This window comes from Hippichthys cyanospilos, chromosome 5, assembly GCF_059441005.1.
Source record: "Hippichthys cyanospilos isolate Australia breed blue-spotted pipefish chromosome 5, RoL_Hcya_1.0, whole genome shotgun sequence".
In the NCBI taxonomy this organism is placed as follows: domain Eukaryota; kingdom Metazoa; phylum Chordata; class Actinopteri; order Syngnathiformes; family Syngnathidae; genus Hippichthys; species Hippichthys cyanospilos.
The window spans coordinates 11,310,844-11,331,490 of record NC_142373.1 but is presented as its reverse complement, the minus strand read 5'-3'; the positions used below and the strand labels follow the sequence as shown (position 1 = coordinate 11,331,490).

Sequence of the window (20,647 nt, the reverse complement as noted above, 5' to 3'; positions counted from 1 at the left end):
ACCTGGCCGTGTGTTCTCCTTGCTGACTCTCACTTCTTCTTCGCATTTTATCCTCAGCTAAGAAGATTGGTTCCTCTTGGGGTATTTTATCCATCAACTCCTGAAGATACGTTGATCGCGTAGCATCAGTTCAGCGTTTTTCAAGTGCATCAACAAAATTAAGGCTTACAATGTTTGCGTAAAGGATTCATTAGAACACAATTTAGCATTAAGCCGCTTCATAGTTCCAATTGGTTTATTCTTCATTTGAAAACAAACATATTGTTTTCGTCGCGGCAATTCATTATGTTAAAAACCTCATACACCCGCAGAAGAGTCTTCACTACAAGCAATAAAACAAAAAACCTAATGCGGTTTTTCCAGACATCTTTAGAGGAATATTTCCTCCAGAAAATGTTTAATGACCTTTAGGCCGTTCGACTTTGTCGGTTCCGCAGGACTGCACATTCATTAATTACTTTGTAAGCTAACATTGTTCTCAGCACTAATCAGTCCCACAGCAAAACTGCACAATTACGCTCTCCGAATATTTGAGGTAATGTTGTGAGTCATTGGATGTTTTGGGGGGGTGAGGGCGGGTATGCAAAATATTAATTAGACGCATTTTTGCATGGAGTCCTATCTCATCTGGGTATTATCAGTGTCACCTTTGTTCCCCGCAGTCAGTGACACTAAAGAGTGATTAAGCATGCGAGATGACTGCGATTAAAAAAGGAAGAATAACTCCGTCCTTTGTTGAAATAGTTTCACATCTTAGATGTTTAAAACAGCAGAAAACCCCATTTGACCTCCAAAAGGATTTTTTTGTTGGTACACAAATTGCATTTTCATATTTTGTCACAAGATCCTATGCTTCTGGCAGCGGATGGCTGATTAATTGAACTGAGCTTTGGAACACCAAGTCTGATGTGAAGTCTGCCAGATGGGAGTCAACACAGCATCTTTTTTTTTTTTTTTTTCTTGTAATCTGGTGGAAAGACTCCAGAGAGAGAAACGTTTGAAGGGAGGGAAAGAACGCGGGCGAGCGAGCGAGTGAGGTGAAGGCAACAACAACCGAAGCGCTTGAGACAAACTCCGGCTCTGTCACTGCGATGTCGGATGGCGCGAGTGGAGTGGCAATCACAAGAGAGAAAGTCGAGCGGCAGGTGAAAAAAACGAAGCAAAACTGTCGAGGCGGCTGCGCGGCACGAGGAAGGAATCTATACAAAGCTAATATTTATGCATATGCTATATAAGGCTGCGCAGTTAATCAAATTCAAATCGACATTGCGATTTAAAAACAACAAAAAACACAAACAGCCCAGAATAAACCCCTCAAAACCTCCGCATCAGGTTTCAACCCCAAATTTCAGTCGTCAAACTGTTTTAATTGATGATAAATTAAGGGTTCATTCAGGATTCATTTGCATTTATTTGAAATTGTAAGCCTAAACTATGACACCAAAACATTGATGAATATGCCAAATTAATGGAGGCTCCTGATTTTGATGATAATTAACTAAGGATTAGCAAATATTAATCCCATGCATCAGGTTGATACCAGCCTTACATTTGGGTCTCGTGGAGCCTGCCGATATAAGCCACCGATACTTAAGGATTAGTCACGGATACTTAAGGATCACTATCCCAAAATGAAGTAGATATGAGCAAGTGCCTGTACCAGGTTTTGAGCTGATACTGGCTTTATTGTCAGGTGTATTTATGTAGCCTCTTGATATCAGTTCCAATATTTAAAAAATCACAATTCCAGAATTAAGTTGGGAGTTCCGATAGCAGGTGTTAAGATATCTTCCTTATTTTTGGTATGCTGGACTGCTATTGGTCAGTGTCACGACTCCCTAAAATACTGGTCTACCATTGGTCGGTGTCACGGGGCCACTAAGATGCTGGTCTGCAATTGGTTGGCATCACGGTCAAAAATGCTAAAGACTAGATCTCGTTTTGAGTGATTAAAATAACACATTTATTGTGCATTTTATTGCTTAATTCAAACTTGAATGGGTTAGGGAAGGTCCCAAGATTGCAAGTGATGTTAAAAGTAGAAGTAAGAAGATTATTAGTATGGAAACAAAGCTGGAGATAATCAAGAAATACAAAAAAGGCTAGGCTAGGCTAGGCTACAGTCGCTAGGGAATGTGGCCATCATAAGCTCGTCACGTCACTCCAAAGGTAAATAAATCCTTTATATATTTTTTTATTTATGATGTTATTTAATTGTATACATGTAAATTAATTTCGTATAGAGGGGGTCCACTGCAATGGTATCGATATCCGATACTCGCGGAGCCTGCCTCGAAGTGTTGTCAAGTAACCCCCATGGGTCCTCGTACCCCCATTTGAGGACCACTGATCCAGTAGCTTTAGAATTCCAGTAATCCTAGCGGACTGGAGAGTCCAAAACTTTCCTTACCGCCCATCCGTGTTACGATTCCCTCACGGAGCGTCGGCTTTCCTGAACATGTGACTCGGAGCGATGGCGGTCGCAATTTCACGAGGCGGCAGGAGTCACGGGCCTCCCCGGAGAATATATACTGTCTGTCAAACGGGTGATGAGGAGCCTTTACAGAGGTCATAAAGCTCACAGCCAGACTCGGGGAACAACAATATACGTGATTCATCGCTTGCAAACTCTTGCGACTTCACCTGCTTAACTCTCGGGCCCCTCGATGCACTCCTGCCTTGTTGCTTCTTTCTAGCTGATTTGCTGCATAATTGCGATTGAAATGCGCCGTAATTCTCCCACTCTGCCGACTGAGGGCAGAGATCGGCGCCGTGGTGTCACATGCGTACGTACGATACGCTCTCGAGGGGTTTTATCGTGACGCAGAGGTCACGTTTTGAAATGATCGTTTTCTACAACCTGGGTCAACGCTTGTCCTTGGCCCATGGAATTTTCTTACGGAGGACTGAGCAATAAATCGTATTTGATTCGCTTGTCATTTTAAAATCGAAGGTTTGAACGTTTGCTGGTGGATGCCTCTTTACGATATGTACTAAATACTTACATTATGGCGTTTAAAGGGATAGTCAACTTATTTAGCTATTTTTAGAAGTAAAAAGTTCATATTTTGTCAAAAATGAACACGTTTAGTATCATTTAGCCATTTTAGAAGCTCTTTTGGCATAACATTTTAAAATGAAAAACAAAAAAGTACCTGGGATTGAAAGTCGGAACTAACGCTGAAAAAACACAAAATTGTGTATTTGGGAGTGATTCCGTTAGCTTGCCTGAAAATGGCATCACTTGCGCTAAACCAGTGTTCCTCAAATAGTAGGTCAGGAGTGTGTGTGTGTGTGTGTGTGTGTGTGTGTGTGTGTGTGTGGAGGGGGTGGGGGGGTGGCTTTCTGTTAATTGCAATAAAATAAATCTTTTTTTGTTTGTTTCAGGCACTTTGATGCACTTTATTTTTTTCCGTTTTGGACTAAGCTGTAACCAGTGTAAACGCTGTAAAAAACGATTAACAGTTGTTGAAAGTTAATGTGAAGATGGATACAGGTTTAGGTATACTTATGTCATTTTTATAGATAATAATCTTATTTATGGTTATGGCGTCAAGTGGGGGAGGGGCACGCAAAATTTTTCTCTTTCCTGGGGGTGTTGGCGAAATATAATTGAGTGCTAAAGGGTCAGGAAACTACCTGTTAATCGTTCATTTAATGAATGTCACATGACCAACAAGTGAGCCTTGATTGGTTAGGATTGGACGCGAGCCTTTAGCACAGTTAAAAAATGTTTTTGTACATGAAAAAAAATAGTTATCAAATGAATTGTAGAAAAAATATGAACTTTCTCCTGCCAAAACAGACTAAAACAAGCTATGACTGTTAAGATGATCTTAAAACTGATGTTTAATCAGTCTTGGTTATTTGTGTCTTAATATTTTCCACATGATTTTATTGTTTACTCAAACTTTTGAATAAACGTCGGTTGAGTGTATTCCATTAAAATGGTAATCGTCCAGAATGACTGAAGAAAACGGGGAATTTATTTTTGGTCCGTATCGCCCAACAACAAACGCCAACATGTCCTCCTGTCCACATGGAGTGGACAGCGGCGAGAAAACGCGTGCGAGTGGCACATAAATCTTTTAACAAAGCTTACATGGAAATTGCCAGGCAGATTATTAAATGTGCCCATGAGACGGGGAAGTATACTGTACAGTACATTGAAGAGGCGTTGCTAGGAAACGCTGCTGCCGGATGAGTCAATGAGCAATCCGCCGTCTCTAAGAGGGGCTACAATGGAGCAGACCGCCAAGCAGCAACGGCGGCAGCGGCACATTCGTCCCAGGCTGCATGGTCATTGCGGTTGCGCTAATTAACATCATTCTTTTAGACGTTCCACTAAAGCGCGGCGCTATGCTTTGCTCGCTTGTCGCCGATTTCAAAGAAATCGTTGCATCTACAGTGACCCACTCGATTTAGATAAAATGCGGCGCTGTGCATTTTAAAGCGTGACTCTTGTCTCGTATGACCTCAGATTTGGTTGCGTTTCGAAATAAAATCTACCTCAAATATAAGACGCACCTGTTTGTGTCAGTTCAGGGTCAAATTCGGGTATTTTTTATGTTACAGAGTATAAGATGCGCCAATAGTTTGGCAAACGTCTGAAAACTATAAACAGAATGAATCTCATCTTTGTAATCGTAATTCGTATCCATAAGTTACATACTTGTTGCGGGTTAAGTGTGGTTCAGATTTCCCACGTTGTGAGCGGTTCCTGAAGACTGTGCCAGTGTATCGTTGAATGTGTTGTTTTTCTTTTTCGTCGCGATGCAATTCGAGTTCATCTTGCCATAAAAAAACCCACGTTGGGCACCGTCTATGTTCCACCAAGTTTATCATGGTGTGTATATGTCAAAAGACCGCAATTTATAAACGAGTCAAATGGAATACATTTGTTTTCCAAACGGTGCAACTGTTAATTAAATCGGCTGGGGAAATCATAACCTTCACGATCCTCTTCATATTTGTAATATTCCTGTGCGTGAACGAGAACGGACTCGAACGTTGGTTCAGCCTGCTCGCTTTTTTCTTCTTCAAGTGAACTTAATGCCGTAACAACCTCAGCTAATACAAACTGTTATTAGCTGCAAAAGGCACTGGCTGCTAACACCAAATTGACTTACACCCTCTTGCTTGTCCCATTACGGTCATTATTGTAAGTAAGAATGCGGCTGATATAAAAATGTGCATCAAAGCTTGGCTTATGTGGCTGATTAATCAAAATACAATCTTTAAGTCCCCGCCCCCAAAAAATGTTTTTTTTGGGGGGCGGGGACTTAAAGATTGTACCTTCACGGTAGTTATTTGATCCAGCATCCAAAATCTTGACCATCATAAAATATTTACGAATTCTTCAGGCAAGGTTTTTAGTAACGTTTTATCAGTGGTGGACCATCAGAACCAGCAAGGCTTTCTCTGCTGGCCTAACATAACCTGACATCATTTTCATAATTATAATAAACGTCATTTTCAATGTTTGCTTTTTCAAAATGGGCACAGTCGTTTTTAAAGGGATTAATGCGTTACAAAAATAATGTAATTACCGTAATGCATTACTTTTTACTATGACGCGGTTGTGTAATATTACACACAAAAAATAGTAATATTGTACTCGTTACAAATGAGAGTAATGTAATGCATTACAATGCATTTTAAATCTGAACATTTTTTTTCCCCAAAATTCACCAAAAAAGATATATACTGTATAGCAAAGCTATAACTCATTTTTGAAGAATTATTCAGCCAAAGTGCTGCTTACTTATAACTTAAAGCAGTGACTTGTACCTCAGATTCACTGGTACCTCGAGGTGACTCGGAGAAAAAAGTTGACGAGACGACAAAAGGATGTGACATTGTGAGAGACAACATGAGCCTGCGCGCGTTACGGCGACAGACTTGCAATAAAGGTCACAGGGTTGTCACATTTAGTAAAAGGCCGAGCACAACTCCGCATGTCACTCCATGGTCAAGTTAGAAATCTTACATCCCCTAATATGTGTCAGTTACACCCAAAAAGGAAAATGTCATGCCACATTCACACGCTAATAATTCTTGCGCGCACAGTAGAACACATTATGAGTCGCTAATAATGAGACGCGGCACTCTCGTCAAACGAGCTCTGTCAGGTGTAGACGATTTCCCATTTTTGATGTCGAGTGCGGGCTACCATTCTCAGCGGGAAAGCCTTTCTCGACTTCCTGCATCTTCCCCCTCGCTGCTCGCACTGTAAACCCGCCACCGATTCAAGATCCCGGATAAATAATTCACATGACGGCGGAAAAAGAGCAAGGGAATCAGTCTGTATATTTGTTTGTTGACTTTTAACTTTTTTAATGCTTTTACACTTGTGTATGTGATTATTTCCACAAAAACAACATTTTTTGTGTCTGTGAATTCGAGTAAACGGTTGCTATTTAATTTCCCGGGTTCTCGCTCTAAAATTTTTGAACGTGAGCCAATGTAATCCTGATTTTTAAGCCTACAGAATCGGCTATAAATTCCTTATATCGTCCTGGGGCCCACCCGATTCATTTATGTCAACTGTAGTGGATATTTTTGGGGGGATGTAGGAGGCAATATCTTCTGCCTCATTGGAGCTACTCAACTAAGTCCCGGTATCCTCGGTCGAGGACACTCTAACCGTTCCATTGATGTCTCGTGTTTGGAAACACAAATGATTAGGCTCCATCTCTGAAGCATATTAGGTTCACCTGCTGGACATTTGTGAGAAAAGGCATTCATTTCTGCTCATGCATGAGGAGAACGGAGAAGGACTGCATGAATACAATTCTGCTATTCAAGCAAAAGTGAAGTGACATATGTCTTCGGTTTGAGCTTGGACAAACTTGTCGCGGCATCACAGCAAAGCATCTCTTCGTTGCAAGCAGTTATATTGATTGTAGCAAATGTTTAATCACAATATTTACAATTATTATAGTGTATATCATCGGGCATGATTATTTAGGAACACTAGATGAGAAATATGCTAGTTTTGAAGAACTATGTGTTAGGGGGTGCAACAATTAATCAAGAACTACTCGATACCTTTTTAAATTAACATTGTCCAAATGTTTTTCATTTTTTTTCATCTGGGGTTATTAGATTTTAAGGATTGTTTTCTCATGATGATGACTCAATGCCGGCTTGTTGATTTCGATTTGGCAAATCTACCGCAGTAACCTAGCTGCTTACTCGTGGGCTTAGCAACAGATTTTAATAAGTGATTTACAAAACAGCTTGCTTACAAACACATTTTCTGAAATAGACTGATAACCAATACTAACTTGTTTTTTTAATTTTGCGCTTGATGGGTGGGCAGCCACTCCAGAGGCCTATTTGTATACTGACAATTAAAAGTAATTTTTCCGTAATATAGCCACTCTAATAAGCCAACAACCTTGGATAACAACTCATTCAATTTTTCTTTCCCCTGACAAAAACATTATTGCGTGAATCCGCTCTTTGTGAAAAGACACGGGAAAAAAAATTTTTTGATTTACTTTTTTTTTTCTACCGCTACCATTACTTAGCACTTTTACAAATTATAACTACAGGAAAAATCCTCAAAAACAAAACTTGCATGTGCAAAAAAATATGGTGAAGTCCCCTGTATTTAAAAAAATTCTGTCTGCAAACATGATTTGGTTCTACTGCAGTGTACCCGGTATATTATACTATTTTGCATAGCCACTCCAAATTATAATTAGATTTGTACAAACAGTCCTAATATTGTTATTTGGAAACACGGTATTATATTATTTTGGAACAGGCCTAGTTTACAAAAATAGTCAGTTTGAATCATTCAGAATGAGGCAGTCCTGACACTTTCATTTACCGTAGCCCCTCGGCAAATGGGACCGCCTCAATCTGTCTTCCAGAGCCATTCACCAGCAAATATGACTACACAGTATAATATACAGTCATTTTCACTAATGCTTTATTTCAATAATTAAGCCTTCAGATATTACAATTATAGTTCACATGGGAGCACTTGCTTTGTCTTTCACTTCAAATGAAAATATGATCATTTGTTAATAGTTACAAAAGTGAATTGAATATTTTTCTCTATTGATGTAATTTTAGTTCTGTATAGAACCGCTAACAGTATGATGTTTTAGGAACCAACCAGAGAAGCTATCGCTTAAAGTGCTTAGGGTGGTGGTACACCAATAAGAAGCTGTTAATTTTTCTTTATAATTAGTTTGGTAACTAAATTATTTTTCATGGACAGTAAATCTACGGTGGGGGCTCAGATAATGACCATTTATGGCTCAGATTGTGAATGTCACATGACCAAAATCAGAACACTCATGGACCGTCATTCCACAATCGACAACAAGTGGAAAATTCTGTTGACAAAAAATCTACATATAACTGACATCGTTGTTTTTTTACATTATACGCTATGTTTTTACCAGTCTGAACCACTTGAGAATAGATTTTCCTGCCGGCCCCTGAGCTAAAATGAATTTATCCTCCTGCTTTTAAATAATAATATGGATTGGAGCTACCATATTATTAAGGCAACACTACCCTCTTTTGGTGAAAAGATTTATTGCTAGCAACGTGGCAAGGGGTGACCAAAAAGAATTGGAACGCGTACTAACTTAGGTGTCTACAATAGATAAACGGGGGGGGGGGGGGGGGCAATCAATAACAAAACAAAGCGCATCACAATGGCTAAAGTTTATCCATCTATCTATCTATCTATCTATCTATCTATCTATCTATCTATCTATCTATCTATCTATCTATCTATCTATCTATCTATCTATCCACCTGGGGGGGCGGGGTTCAATCACGTGACCTTTGCAAATTGAACTTTTAGGAACTGTGACGTCATTTTCAGTCGACAACAAGCACAAGACAAAATGGCCAACCCCCCGAGATCTATTTCACATTAATTGGCAGAGGTAGGCGTTTTACACTTTTTTTTTTTTTGCCGAAATTCATTGTTCCGTTGGTCTTTGCCTATCATTTTTAGAATATTTTCGTCATTCGGCGGTCCGCCAGAAAAGTCTAGATCCATCACCGACGTCCAGTCTTGCCAGAACCAACAAACTTTACACCTGTTAATTAAAAAATAATCATAGACTACTTAGACTTATATTTCGATACAATTTACGAGTAGATAAATGATTTCCTGTCCCAACATTTTGGGCAACGTTTTAGTTACGAAAATCCACACACACATCACTATGCAATTCTAGCTTCTCGGTTTTCAATGTAAATGCTCATCAGTTGGCACAGATGATCCTTGAGGCTGTGAGTCAAGCCCCCCGCCTCCTAAATTGACAAGCTGCAGCTGTCCTTCTCATGAAATCCTTTGTGGCAGCGTGACAGCTTTATCATGTCACAGCCCTGCAGGCAGGTCCCACCTCGTCCACTGTCAGGGCTTCATCACCCTCGACTGCTGGCTAATCATACACAGACAAAAGCAGCATTCGCATGGAAAATATGCAAATACATATAGGAAGGCCGGAGCTGAAATCTGAACTCCGAAATTTAAGGGAGACCTGTTAAATACGCTTATTTAATACGCCGATTTGCTGATAGGCTGCAGTCACTAGAGTGGATGATGGCTCTCCCTGTTGGTCATTGGTATTACCTGCACTAGCTCGCATAAATTCAGAACCCGGTTGATTATGGTCTATAAACACTCAGCAATTACGTCATATCTTCCTGAAGCCCAGTTTATTCGTTTGTGTCCGCAGTTGAGGACATTTGACTCTAACATAGTAGGACGTAGTGTTCTCATAGTGGACACCATGGCCTTAACACAGATGTCTTGTGTTAACTTTGCGTTCTTGCCCAGACAAAATGGGTACAATAGTATTTAAACTGCAGTCTTTTATTTGTCCACTAGATGTCAGGAGGCTCCCAGGTTTGAAAACAATGATTTCCAACAACTGAATTGCACATTAATGTGCCATCAGATAGAATATCTGTCTTGCAGTGGGAAATTGTTCACATTCTCCTATTGGTGTGAAAAGTGTTAGTTTACTTCTAAATAGAGGTGCAAATATTCAATCGAAACCTGAATTAACTATCCAAATAATGTATAATTATTTGATTTTCAATTAAATGTTTAGTCATCTTTTATTTCGAATCGTCTAAATTCACAGAATTCTAGCTTCTAGGTTTTCAATATTATTTTAAATCTGTCATCCTTCCGATAAGAAGACTGAATGTGTTGAATCGAAATACATATTGGGACCAATCCAGTGACTAAATCATAATTAATTAATATTTGCTTTTATTTTAAAAAAACTAATTTAATGCTTTTGAATATGGGTAAGGTATGGGTAAAACTTTTTATTTTTTTAAATCTGCATGAATTAACAAAATACTTCCACTACTACTAGTAGTACTACTACTACTACTACCACTACTACAACTACTACTACTACTAATGATAATAGTAATAGCAGATTAATTGATTATATAAAATAATCATTAGTTGTAGCCCTACTCCCAGGTAAAAATAGCTTTGATCATAATATCTCAATGTCAGTGACATATATTGATAAGAATATTTTTATGTGCAATACATTTTAATAAAATGATTAAGTACAACTTCATTTTAATGTATTTTTAGGAAGACGAGCACTTTTCTGGTGAACTGTGTTTAAAAGTTCATTCTAATGGTGGTATTTGCACCATTTGGTGCAGCGCTCCTAATTTCAAGGCATTCTATTTTATTGTCTTCTTTGGAGAGTTTGGTCAAATTTAGACAAGCGTTGGCATCTGTAAAATTCAGTAGGAGGGATTTCTCGTTGCTCTCCAAAAGAGGGAGACATTAAACTAGAAACCAGGATTAATTCCAACTCCACCCCTGGAGACTTCCTCATGTGTTTTATGCAAAGTCACTCATGATCATTCCATGCATTTATGATTTGGTCACAAGATGACTACGTTAAGTTCATGTTCCCCTTTTTAGCATTTGTACATGCAACAATTCTGAAGTAATATTCGATAGACACAAGGAGGTATTTTTTTTTTTTTTAAGAAATAACGAAAATGTGAGATTGTGGCTCCCCTTGTGTGCTAGGCGGCTGGAGATCTTGTGGCTGCGGCACGAGTTAGCCCTAAGCCGCTTTTTCCCCACGCAGGGCTCCCCTTCACCAGCATTCACCTAAATCTGTCACACAGATTTGACACTGCGTCACTTGGAGTGCACTCACAAATGACATGTATATAATGTGCAATATTGTGCACATTTACAGCCTGCAATTCCCTGAGAGCATAAACTGCTCTCTTGTTTTTCATCACGTTTTTTTTTTCTCCCCTAGCCCCTTTCTTTTCGCTGGAGAAAACACACCTTCGATATTACCCATGCATTTTTTTTTAATTTTATTTTATAACGCTTGATCGGAGATAATCTCTTTTTTTAAAAAGTGATCATGTTCAATTAGAAATAAGCATGAAAATCTATCTATCTATCTATCTATCTATCTATCTATCTATCTATCTATCTATCTATCTATCTATCTATCTATCTATCTATCTATCTATCTATCTATCTATCTATCTATCTATCTATCTATCTATATATATCTATATATATATATATATATATATATATATATATATATATATGCATATATATATATGCATATCTATATATATATATGGAACTATTTAATTGAACTATTTAATTGCATGCATTTTCAGTCATTCCGCCCACCATTCTATCAACATATTGCTTTGTTAATATATTTCCAATATGTGACAAACGACTCAAGCTCCTGTGCATAGCTGCAATGCTGCGTTCGCATTCACCAACGCTAATGCGATAAGAAGCTCATGCTTGGCGAAAGTTGAGCAATGGGGAGAGAAGGGGAGGAAGGAGACGAGCCGCAGACTTTGAATGCCCCTCAATTTGTGACTTACTTTCTCCCCCGGTTCCGTTTCTGCTCCGTTGCTTTTCTTTTCTGGATAAAGCGGGAGAAACTGGCTCTCGGCGACCACTAAGAAGGATTTTCGACTTCCCGGCCCAAGTGGCGTTTGAGTGTTTTCACTGCACAAAGTGGCTTGTTTGGACTTCTCCAGTGTCACAGGTTTAAAAATTGAGAATCTAAAAACGAGGACATGGTATCATGTTGTTTTGCACAAATACTGTATAGAAGTTATTCTTTTTCTTTCGTTCTTTTAACCAAGTTGTTTTTGTCTCCTGCAGGCGGCGGAGGATAATTATGATTCACTTCCAGTTGTAAATGAGCAGTCGTGGATGTCCCCTCCTTTGGGAATCTCAAGCCCTTTGAAAAGAAAATAGAGGTTAAAAATCTGCTAAATGAGTTTGCTGCAAGCGAGATCCTTCTTTTGCACAGGTAATGAGTTTGATTAATTTTTGACCTTTGGGAAACTTTACAGAGCTTTTTGGGCCGCTTCTTGCCTTTTTCCCAACCGGGGTACAGCAAAATGCCGTCCTCCGCTGGGGTTTACATTCAGCGCCTGAACTTAGCTCTTTTTTTTTACATGAACAGATATTTCATGTTTTTATTCGTTTCGTTATTTGTCAATTGAAAAAAACACTTTTAGGAGCATTTCCTAAAAAGCAGAACATTAGATGAGACTCTTTGATCAAGCGTATAAGAAGTAGGGCTGCAACTAACGATTATTTTGTAAATTAATTAATTTGCTGATTATTTTGTCAGTTAATCAGTGAATCAGATAAAAACATGTTTTGATACCCATTAAGGCTTAACAAGTGATCGAATTGTTCAATATAAGTATGGATGCAACCAATGACCATAGTTTGTTCACCGCTAAACTAGAAAGGGAATACCGTATTTTCCGTATTATAAGGCACATAGAATAGAAGCTCCTGCAATGACTGGGTTTGCGTTATGTATCCGCTAAATAGAGCTGCGCTAAAGGTGATGGCGATAAAATAATCAGTCAGTCAAACTTTATTCATAGAATAAGAAGTGTTAATAATAATAATAATAAAAAGTGTTCTCACTGGTCTGTTTGCTCCAAAAATGAATACACAGCTGTTTAATGAATGGAGAGAAAATACCGCTTGATTACATTAATGACTGCTTAGATTAAAGGTGAATCAAGAGTTTAAAAGAATATATTTATGATTCAATCAAATAATAAACTTAAATTTGTTCATTTAATTCCAACCAAAAGCCTCAACATATATAGTTTTAAAAACAGTTTCTGGATTTATTGAATGAAATTGTGCTTTGATTCACAAGAACCCGCGTTTTGGGGCATATATCGCATATCAAAATTATTGTAAACCTTTTTAATTGTAAAAGTACATTTATAACCGAAATGCAGAGGTAAACTGATGAAAATATATAGCGATGAAGTTATTTGATTTGTTTTGTCCCTCAAAAATGGAAACTCGCAATTTATGCGCTGTGTAAGGCGCACCGGATTTTAAGGCACACAGCTTTTGGGAAAATTGAAGACTTTTAGGTGCACCTTATAATGCGTAAAATACGGTAAATAAACTGTATGAATGATTGGAGTCTCTGGTTTATTTTAGCATACATTTACTTCTACTGACAAAACGACTATGTATTATAAATCAGATATCGTTTGTCATAATACCGATTCATTCATTACTTGTGTTTGTCTGAAAAACATTAGAACAAATACATGAAAAAATAATGGCATATAATTAATTATTGTTGCAATAATTGTTCAGCTCTTTTATGCAACTCGGACCTGCTATTTTATTTAGAATATAAGGACATGTAGAGCTTGTATTTATGCTGCTTAGCTACCAGTAAAATGTGCATTTCTTTCATAAGTCAAAGGAAAACTTTGTGGCCCACAAATAATCCTGCGGGAGTTGCTTCTTTTTTCCTCACACAGGTGTTTAGAGGTTGCGTCCAGGATAAATCATGATTTGTAAACTTTGCCATAGACAGCAGTGACAGCTTTGCCTGTATAATGTAGAAAAATGGCAAAGGGCCTAAGAAGAGCTGTGATTTAGAGCAGAGGGATGCGGCGTCTCTCCCTTCCGGAGGAGGCCCTCCCGCCTTTGATTTAATTCTCTCCTTGCACTATTAAAAAGGCCTTCCACTCCCCTCACGGCGCGCACCTCGCTGTCATAAGTGGCACAAAATCATTCGTCATTGCCGCTTGTAGGCAGCGCCACTACGGCCTTTCGCAGTGTATATTTTTCCATTATTGATTATGTGTGTGTGATGCATGGAGAAGTACAAAGATGGCTACCCGCTTGTGTCCAGGATCGGGCCGGGTGGGGGAGTGGGGGCGGGGGGGTGTAACTTTCGCAGTCCATGAATCCATGCGGAAATGTTACGCTCGCTTGAGAGCTGGGCTGCACAATTACGGCCCAAATAATAATCACAATTATTTCGTTCAATATTGAAATCACGAGTATTAATCGCCATTGTTCGTCATGTTTTGTCAAAAACGTCTATTTATTGACCTTTTTTAAACGAGCAGCATACAAACAAGGCTTCAAGGCTTGATACTTACGAATAATATTAATAAAGTAAGATAAATAAATAAAGTAAATAATTAACTCACTTGCTGAGTGCAAACCAATGAAAAAGAAACGACGCCTACTTAGAACCAAGGACATTATTTAGTTTGAAGCAAATTTGAATCAATTAGCAGTCAAAATGCCATTTCTCGTCATGTCCAACCGAATTTATTCCAATTTTTTCCGATTTTTCAAAATGGGTCTCAATTGACAGCTAGCACTGTATATATTAGGAATCAGGTGAGAAACTCAACGCCATTTCATACTGGTAAGTAATATACGGCGGGTCCCTGGTTTACAAGCTTAATCCATCCCACGGTTGGGACCATAACACAAATTCACCATATGGCAGCCAATCCAAATCTATGTTAATTAGTTAATGCGTGTAAAACCTCAGGTAAAAACATAAAAATTGTCTATACATATTAAAAATTGGCATCAAAATAGGATAGGGAGTGCTCTTTATATATAATATACATGCATACGATTAAATAACATCATAAATTAAAAATATAGAAAGGATTTATTTCCCTTTGAGCGACGTGAAAGTCTATGATCATATTCCCTAGTGAGGGCAGCCTAGGCTAGGCTAGCTTAGCCTTCTTTGTATTTCTTTATCTCTAGCTTCATTTCCATATAAATCATCTTCTTACTTCTCTCTTTAACATCACTAGCCTTCTTGGGACCCATGGCTAGCCAATTAAAGTTTGAATTAAGCACTAAAAGGCACTATAAATATGTTTTTGTAAGCACTCACCAATAGCAGACCAGCATTGTAGTGATGCAATCATTGACGCGTGTATAGACATATGAGCGCGGAGTAAGTTGCTCGCACACTGACCGCCAAGTTTGAGGTATCGCGAGGCGAAAAAAAATGGCGTAAAGAGGGGACAAAAAAATACACGGTCTTTGTTGTGAGGTGAAAAAAACGTATGGCAGGAACGTCTTAAACCAGGGGCCCACTGAGTAAAAGTTAAACAAAGTAAGGCACTCAATGTTTTGCAATATGGTCACTGGGACACAATTTAGCCCTAAGTTGGTCCATGTTCTAATTGGTTTGCTCTTATCTTGAAAAGGAACAATGAACTACATTAAAAAGCATGAAATTAGATTTGCTGATACCTGCAGAAACCCTGTTAAAAGCCCACGACCCTCCTGAAGTATTTCTCATACCCCCAGGGGCATTTGTACCTCCATTTTAGAACCGTTACTGTAGAGTGCTCTTTTTCTTAAATAAAGATGTTGCAAGTTTTTGTTGCTTTTCCCGAGGACATTCAAGCAGCCGCATAAACTGAACTGGCCATGAATGTCACCGTCCCCCCTTTGTTGTTTAATTTATTTTCTTTTCAAAGTGAAGAGAGGTGTCCTTGCTGTGCGAGGCAGTCATTGATGTGGTTATAGTTAGTCCGCGCTCCTGCTGCGTCTGTCTGCAGGAGAAGCTCCTTCCTCTCTCCCCGCTTCGTCCGCTGCGCCATTCGCCGGCTGCCGCCGCCCTCTTGCTCGGTCAGTTGGCCGGATTTTTTTTTCCTGCGATGATGAAGAGCTCAAAGTGTAAGTGTGTAAGCGGAAAAAAGATCATACTTGCTCAGGTTCAGACTGTTAAAAGGCCTGTTGGCCAGCCTAGCTTGTGGTTAAATCGAGGGTCTCCAACCTGTGGCTTCAGGGCTGCATGTGGTTCTTTCATCTTTCTGCTCACTGTAAAATTAGTTTTGAAAATGTATTATTTTTTTATTTTCGTTGGTTCGATTGTTTTTTTCGCTACATTATGTAGGAGAAAAATAGCTGAAGAAAATGCTTTTGTTTTAACGCATAATTCTTAAGCCAATTTGCCAAATACCTGATATTCAGCCTGGCTAAAATTTGATATTTAATATTTGAACTATTATCTTGAACCAGTGATCAGGAAAAAAAACAACTTGTTTATGCATTTGACTTCTTCAAATTGTACTCGCTCTTTTATGAACCGTATACGATTGATTCCGCTATCCATGCTTTCGGCCCTACCATTGAACGACTTATGTGCTTATCTCGCATAACTGGAAAAAGTTTTCCATTCCCTCATTTATTTTGAACCCCCGCGCTCCAAACGCCGCTGCTCCTCGTGTGTTTTATCGCCCCCGCATCTGTGCGCGGCGTGCAAAAGTGAGCCGGGCCTCTGAGGGCTACCATGCAGCACTCCGCAGGCTTTGTACAGGATGAAGAAGTCATAATCCTCAAACAGACTTAAATTCCACCACAAAGTCTCTTGATCCTGAATCCACTCATTTTCTTCAAACAAGTACGGTTGAATCGAGAGGGGGGGGGGTGTTGGAAACGGCGATTTCAATCTGCTACAGGTGGGCGCTAGCGCATCACGCCGCATAAAGTCACGAGCATCTCACGTTCCATCCCGAAGCGACTATATGACTATATGAAAATTGTGTTTGTTCTGCGCTTTCACTTCACCCGCGCGGCGGATTAAAAAAAGCTACAGGTCTGTTTGATAGCGTATATTTCATGGGCCGCCGCCAGAGGCTCTGTTTGTTTTGCCGTGTTTGTCGGCTCATATTTGAGTTGAGGCTTCCTATTAAAACTAAACAGCATATCAAGAGGAGTATTGCCAAAAGTGCATCTGCACTGTCGAAGCAATTTAGTTTTTCGCGACTTCTATTTCTGTTGACTCTTCACTCTCACTCCCCTTGTTTCATATATCCCTGTTCTTATATTGCTTTTCTCATCCAAATGCGATGCATATTCATTTACTGATTTAATATATCACAACGGGGCTGTGTCTCATCATTAGCATCAAAGCGTTTAAATTTGATGCTGCTTTTTTATTATTCTGACTTGACCTTGTATTTTAATTTTTTAATTTGACGGATAAACAACTCATGCTTTTCGAGCCAAATCGCAGGGTTTTCGACGGGAAACGAGTCTCCCGGTTATGATATTAGTTTAATAAGTGCAAGTCGAAATGGTATGAAAATGAAATTCAGTGAATATAAAAAGTTTACACACCCCGGTTCACGCGCAAGGTTTTTCCATATAAAAGAGCAAGATTAAGATAACAAACGTTTTCCCACCTGTAATGGTACCTATAAAATTTACATCTCATAGAAAAAAAAAGTTAATTTGAAAGGGATAGTGAAAATAAAGTGAAATAATGTGGTTGCTAGTACCAGTGGCAAATATCGGTTTCGCAGCGGATTTACAATCACAATCTAAAAATTACATTATTAGGATAATGCAATATTAAAATAGAAAGGTGTTTCTTAAATTCAATTATCTTTGGTTTTATTTCGTGGAATTATTCTAGGTAATATTTAATAGGTAAATAGAGCCGTATTGAGCCGTATTTCATGTATTGCCGGTGTCAGTACTTGGTATTGATATTGTGACTACTGGGACTACTGTGACTATTAGGGATGGGTGAGTACTGATACCAACTATTGGCATCAAGCCGATACCAGGCCTTGTTATGTGTGCATACTTTTTTTTTTCCATTGTAAATAGTTTTAAGAATCACCTATACTTCTTAATTGTATGTTTTTCCTGGTCAGGACATTACCTTCTTAACATTACTACCTGACTATTTTCTTCTCCATTTTTCACAGCTGTAAAACCCATATAATTACCCTCAAAATGTGTATTTTTTTTAAACCTTGTGAGAAGTGACAAATAATTGTATAAGTACCAGCTATAGATCCAGCATCTACTCGTGAATGAGTAAATCAATACAAAAGCAATATAAGGATTTTATGGTCATTAGTGGGTTTGCGGGACAAACACACTTTGCACATCCAACACTGAGTGGCTGGGGAAATAAAAAAGGTACTTACATTAGTATTGACCTTGTTACTGCTCTTGTAGCTGTTTGCTCTCTGCACATGTGCACACACACAACCACATGCGTTGTATTTTTTTTTTTTCTCCAGCAGATAAGGCAGCGTAACAGATTGAAATAAAGTCATTAGCGATGCATGAACAAACTATACTAATGTCTCTTTAAAGACAGACCGTTTTATGGGAAATGTGTTTTTTTGTTCGTCAAACATCGTTCTGAAAATACATTTCGGAAAGAAAAGTTAATTAGCGTAGCAAACGCTGGTGTATTCCTTTGTGTGCAAGAATCCGTAGCTGGGATGAGAAAAGAGTCCAAGCTGGTGTACATAGTGTAAACAAGTCACTTCTCTGGCTGATTAACATATGATTGTAATTCATCATATCATGTGCAGCTGGTGACATCTTGCAGTAGCGCTCATTCCGTGTTGCTACATGACTTAGCTTCCGTCGTGACGACGCTAAACAAACAGATTGCAAGCTGTTGCCACGCTGGCTCACCGGGAGTGGAGGAAAGTAGTCGGGAAATCAGGTGTGTCAGGTGATTAGCGCCATCATGCGTCAGATTCATGTGGCATTACTGTAACTTGGTTCGCATAGGTAGGTGAAATCACGATTCCCAAATATGGTACTGGAAACTACCGTCATAGCCTCACGCCGATTCGTCCCTGCACATTGGTCACTCTATTCAGCACCACTGTTTTTGATATCTATACATATACAGGCGATATTAACATTTAAAAGACAAGCTTTTTTATTACTAGTCAAATCAAGTACTTTGTCCACCCACCATCAGGGGGCAATGTTTCCCACGTTTGTATGACAAAAGCCTCAGCCTTTCTCATCCTAATGTATTGTTTACCCGTGTGAAATGGCATTTTTCTCACCTGATTCCTAATATTAACGGTGCTATCTGTCAATTGAGACCCATTTTGAAAAATCCGAAAAAATTGCACTAAGTTCAGTTTGAAATGACTGCAAATGCCATTTTGACTGCTAATTGCTTAAAAGTAAATGATGTGCTAGGTTTTAAGTAGGCTTCATGTTTTTCATTGCTTTGCACTCAGCAAGTAAGTATGTGGTTAGTTGTGGTTAGCAAATTTCCAGGGGTGGCCATGGCTACTCCTAGCCACCCCTTGGTAGTACCTGACTGCATGGGAATCATGCTACAATGGGATAATTAGTAGAATTTTCCGTTGCAACTATATTCAATTGTGGCTGCCCCTGGGTTCAAGGTTCCTGCTTGCAACAGTGACACTTGATGAGTTATTTATTTCCAGCGTGTTTGCACCAAAGTTTAGCTCCTGTTCACTGTGAAATGTAATTGCACCTCAAATCCCCCGTCCCTTCGCTGATTGTGGTACGCTCTCTTACGGCGGCGTTCGTGGTCTCAGGACAGCAATAGGACATGGCCACTGGGGACTGTGTTTAGTGTGAGTGGACGGAGGGAAAAGTGACAGGCGCAGAAGAGCGAGGAAGGCGAAGGGAAAATAAGGACCTCTACTTCAGTAAAGCTGTAAAATGGAAAGCTGCTCCTGACATCTATATGGTAGATCTAGTAAGCCCCTCCTGAGTGGAGCTCCTTGTGAGGTTGTGCAGCGTTGGTGCCCATGGGGACATCCCTAAGGCTTGTTGTTTCTTGTCAGAGATTAGATTGAACCAAGCGGTTGTGGTTCACACGCATGTCTGAAAGAAGCCAAGACTCCCTGCCATTGAGCACAACCCCTGAACATTGCTCTCTTTACATTCATTTCTCTTTGTAGACTCACTTAAAGTCTCCAGCTCACTCCAGGGGCCATTGCATGGGGTCATGTTGACTACTGGTCAGTTTTCGACAAGTCTTGTGTGCTTTAATTTATCCAAATGTGATCTTATCTGTTTTTACAGAGCGTGTGGTTAGAAATTTCTGGGAGTTGTAAAGCTCATTCACGGGCTTTGACTGCTATAAATGGCAAATATGAATATATACATATATACACATACAATGGGCCTCCGGTTTACGAGATTAATCCGCCGTTGGGATCGTAACGCAAAGTCAACATGGCGGTCACGTACGCACACTGATTGCCATGTTGGATGCCAAAGGAAATGGCGTAAAGAGGGGGCAAAAAACGTCTACGTCATAAGGTGAAAAAAACGCAAGGCAGGGACGTTGTAAACCTGGGGTCCACTGTATGGACACCCATATATATATGTAATATATAAGATTTGGACTGTTTTTCAGCAAATTGTGCTTTAATTGCCTGACCTCATAGCTGCCACTGATGCTCTTTGTTAGCCTATCTATTATGTTTTCTGTTATATGTTAGCATTAAGCTTTCAACCCTAATGAATTTGCGTTACAATCCCAAC

General features: G+C 39.2%; 1 long non-coding RNA gene across 2 annotated transcripts in view; it reads left to right on the top strand.

The window, feature by feature from the left end:
- Positions 1–20,647, top strand: part of LOC148423497 (uncharacterized) — a 103,192-nt gene that overhangs the window by 14,275 nt on the left and 68,270 nt on the right. For both annotated transcript variants that reach the window (XR_015865609.1, XR_015865610.1), the window contains exon 3: positions 12,185–12,335. This is a non-coding gene — a long non-coding RNA (uncharacterized LOC148423497). The remainder of the gene's footprint in view (positions 1–12,184; positions 12,336–20,647) is intronic.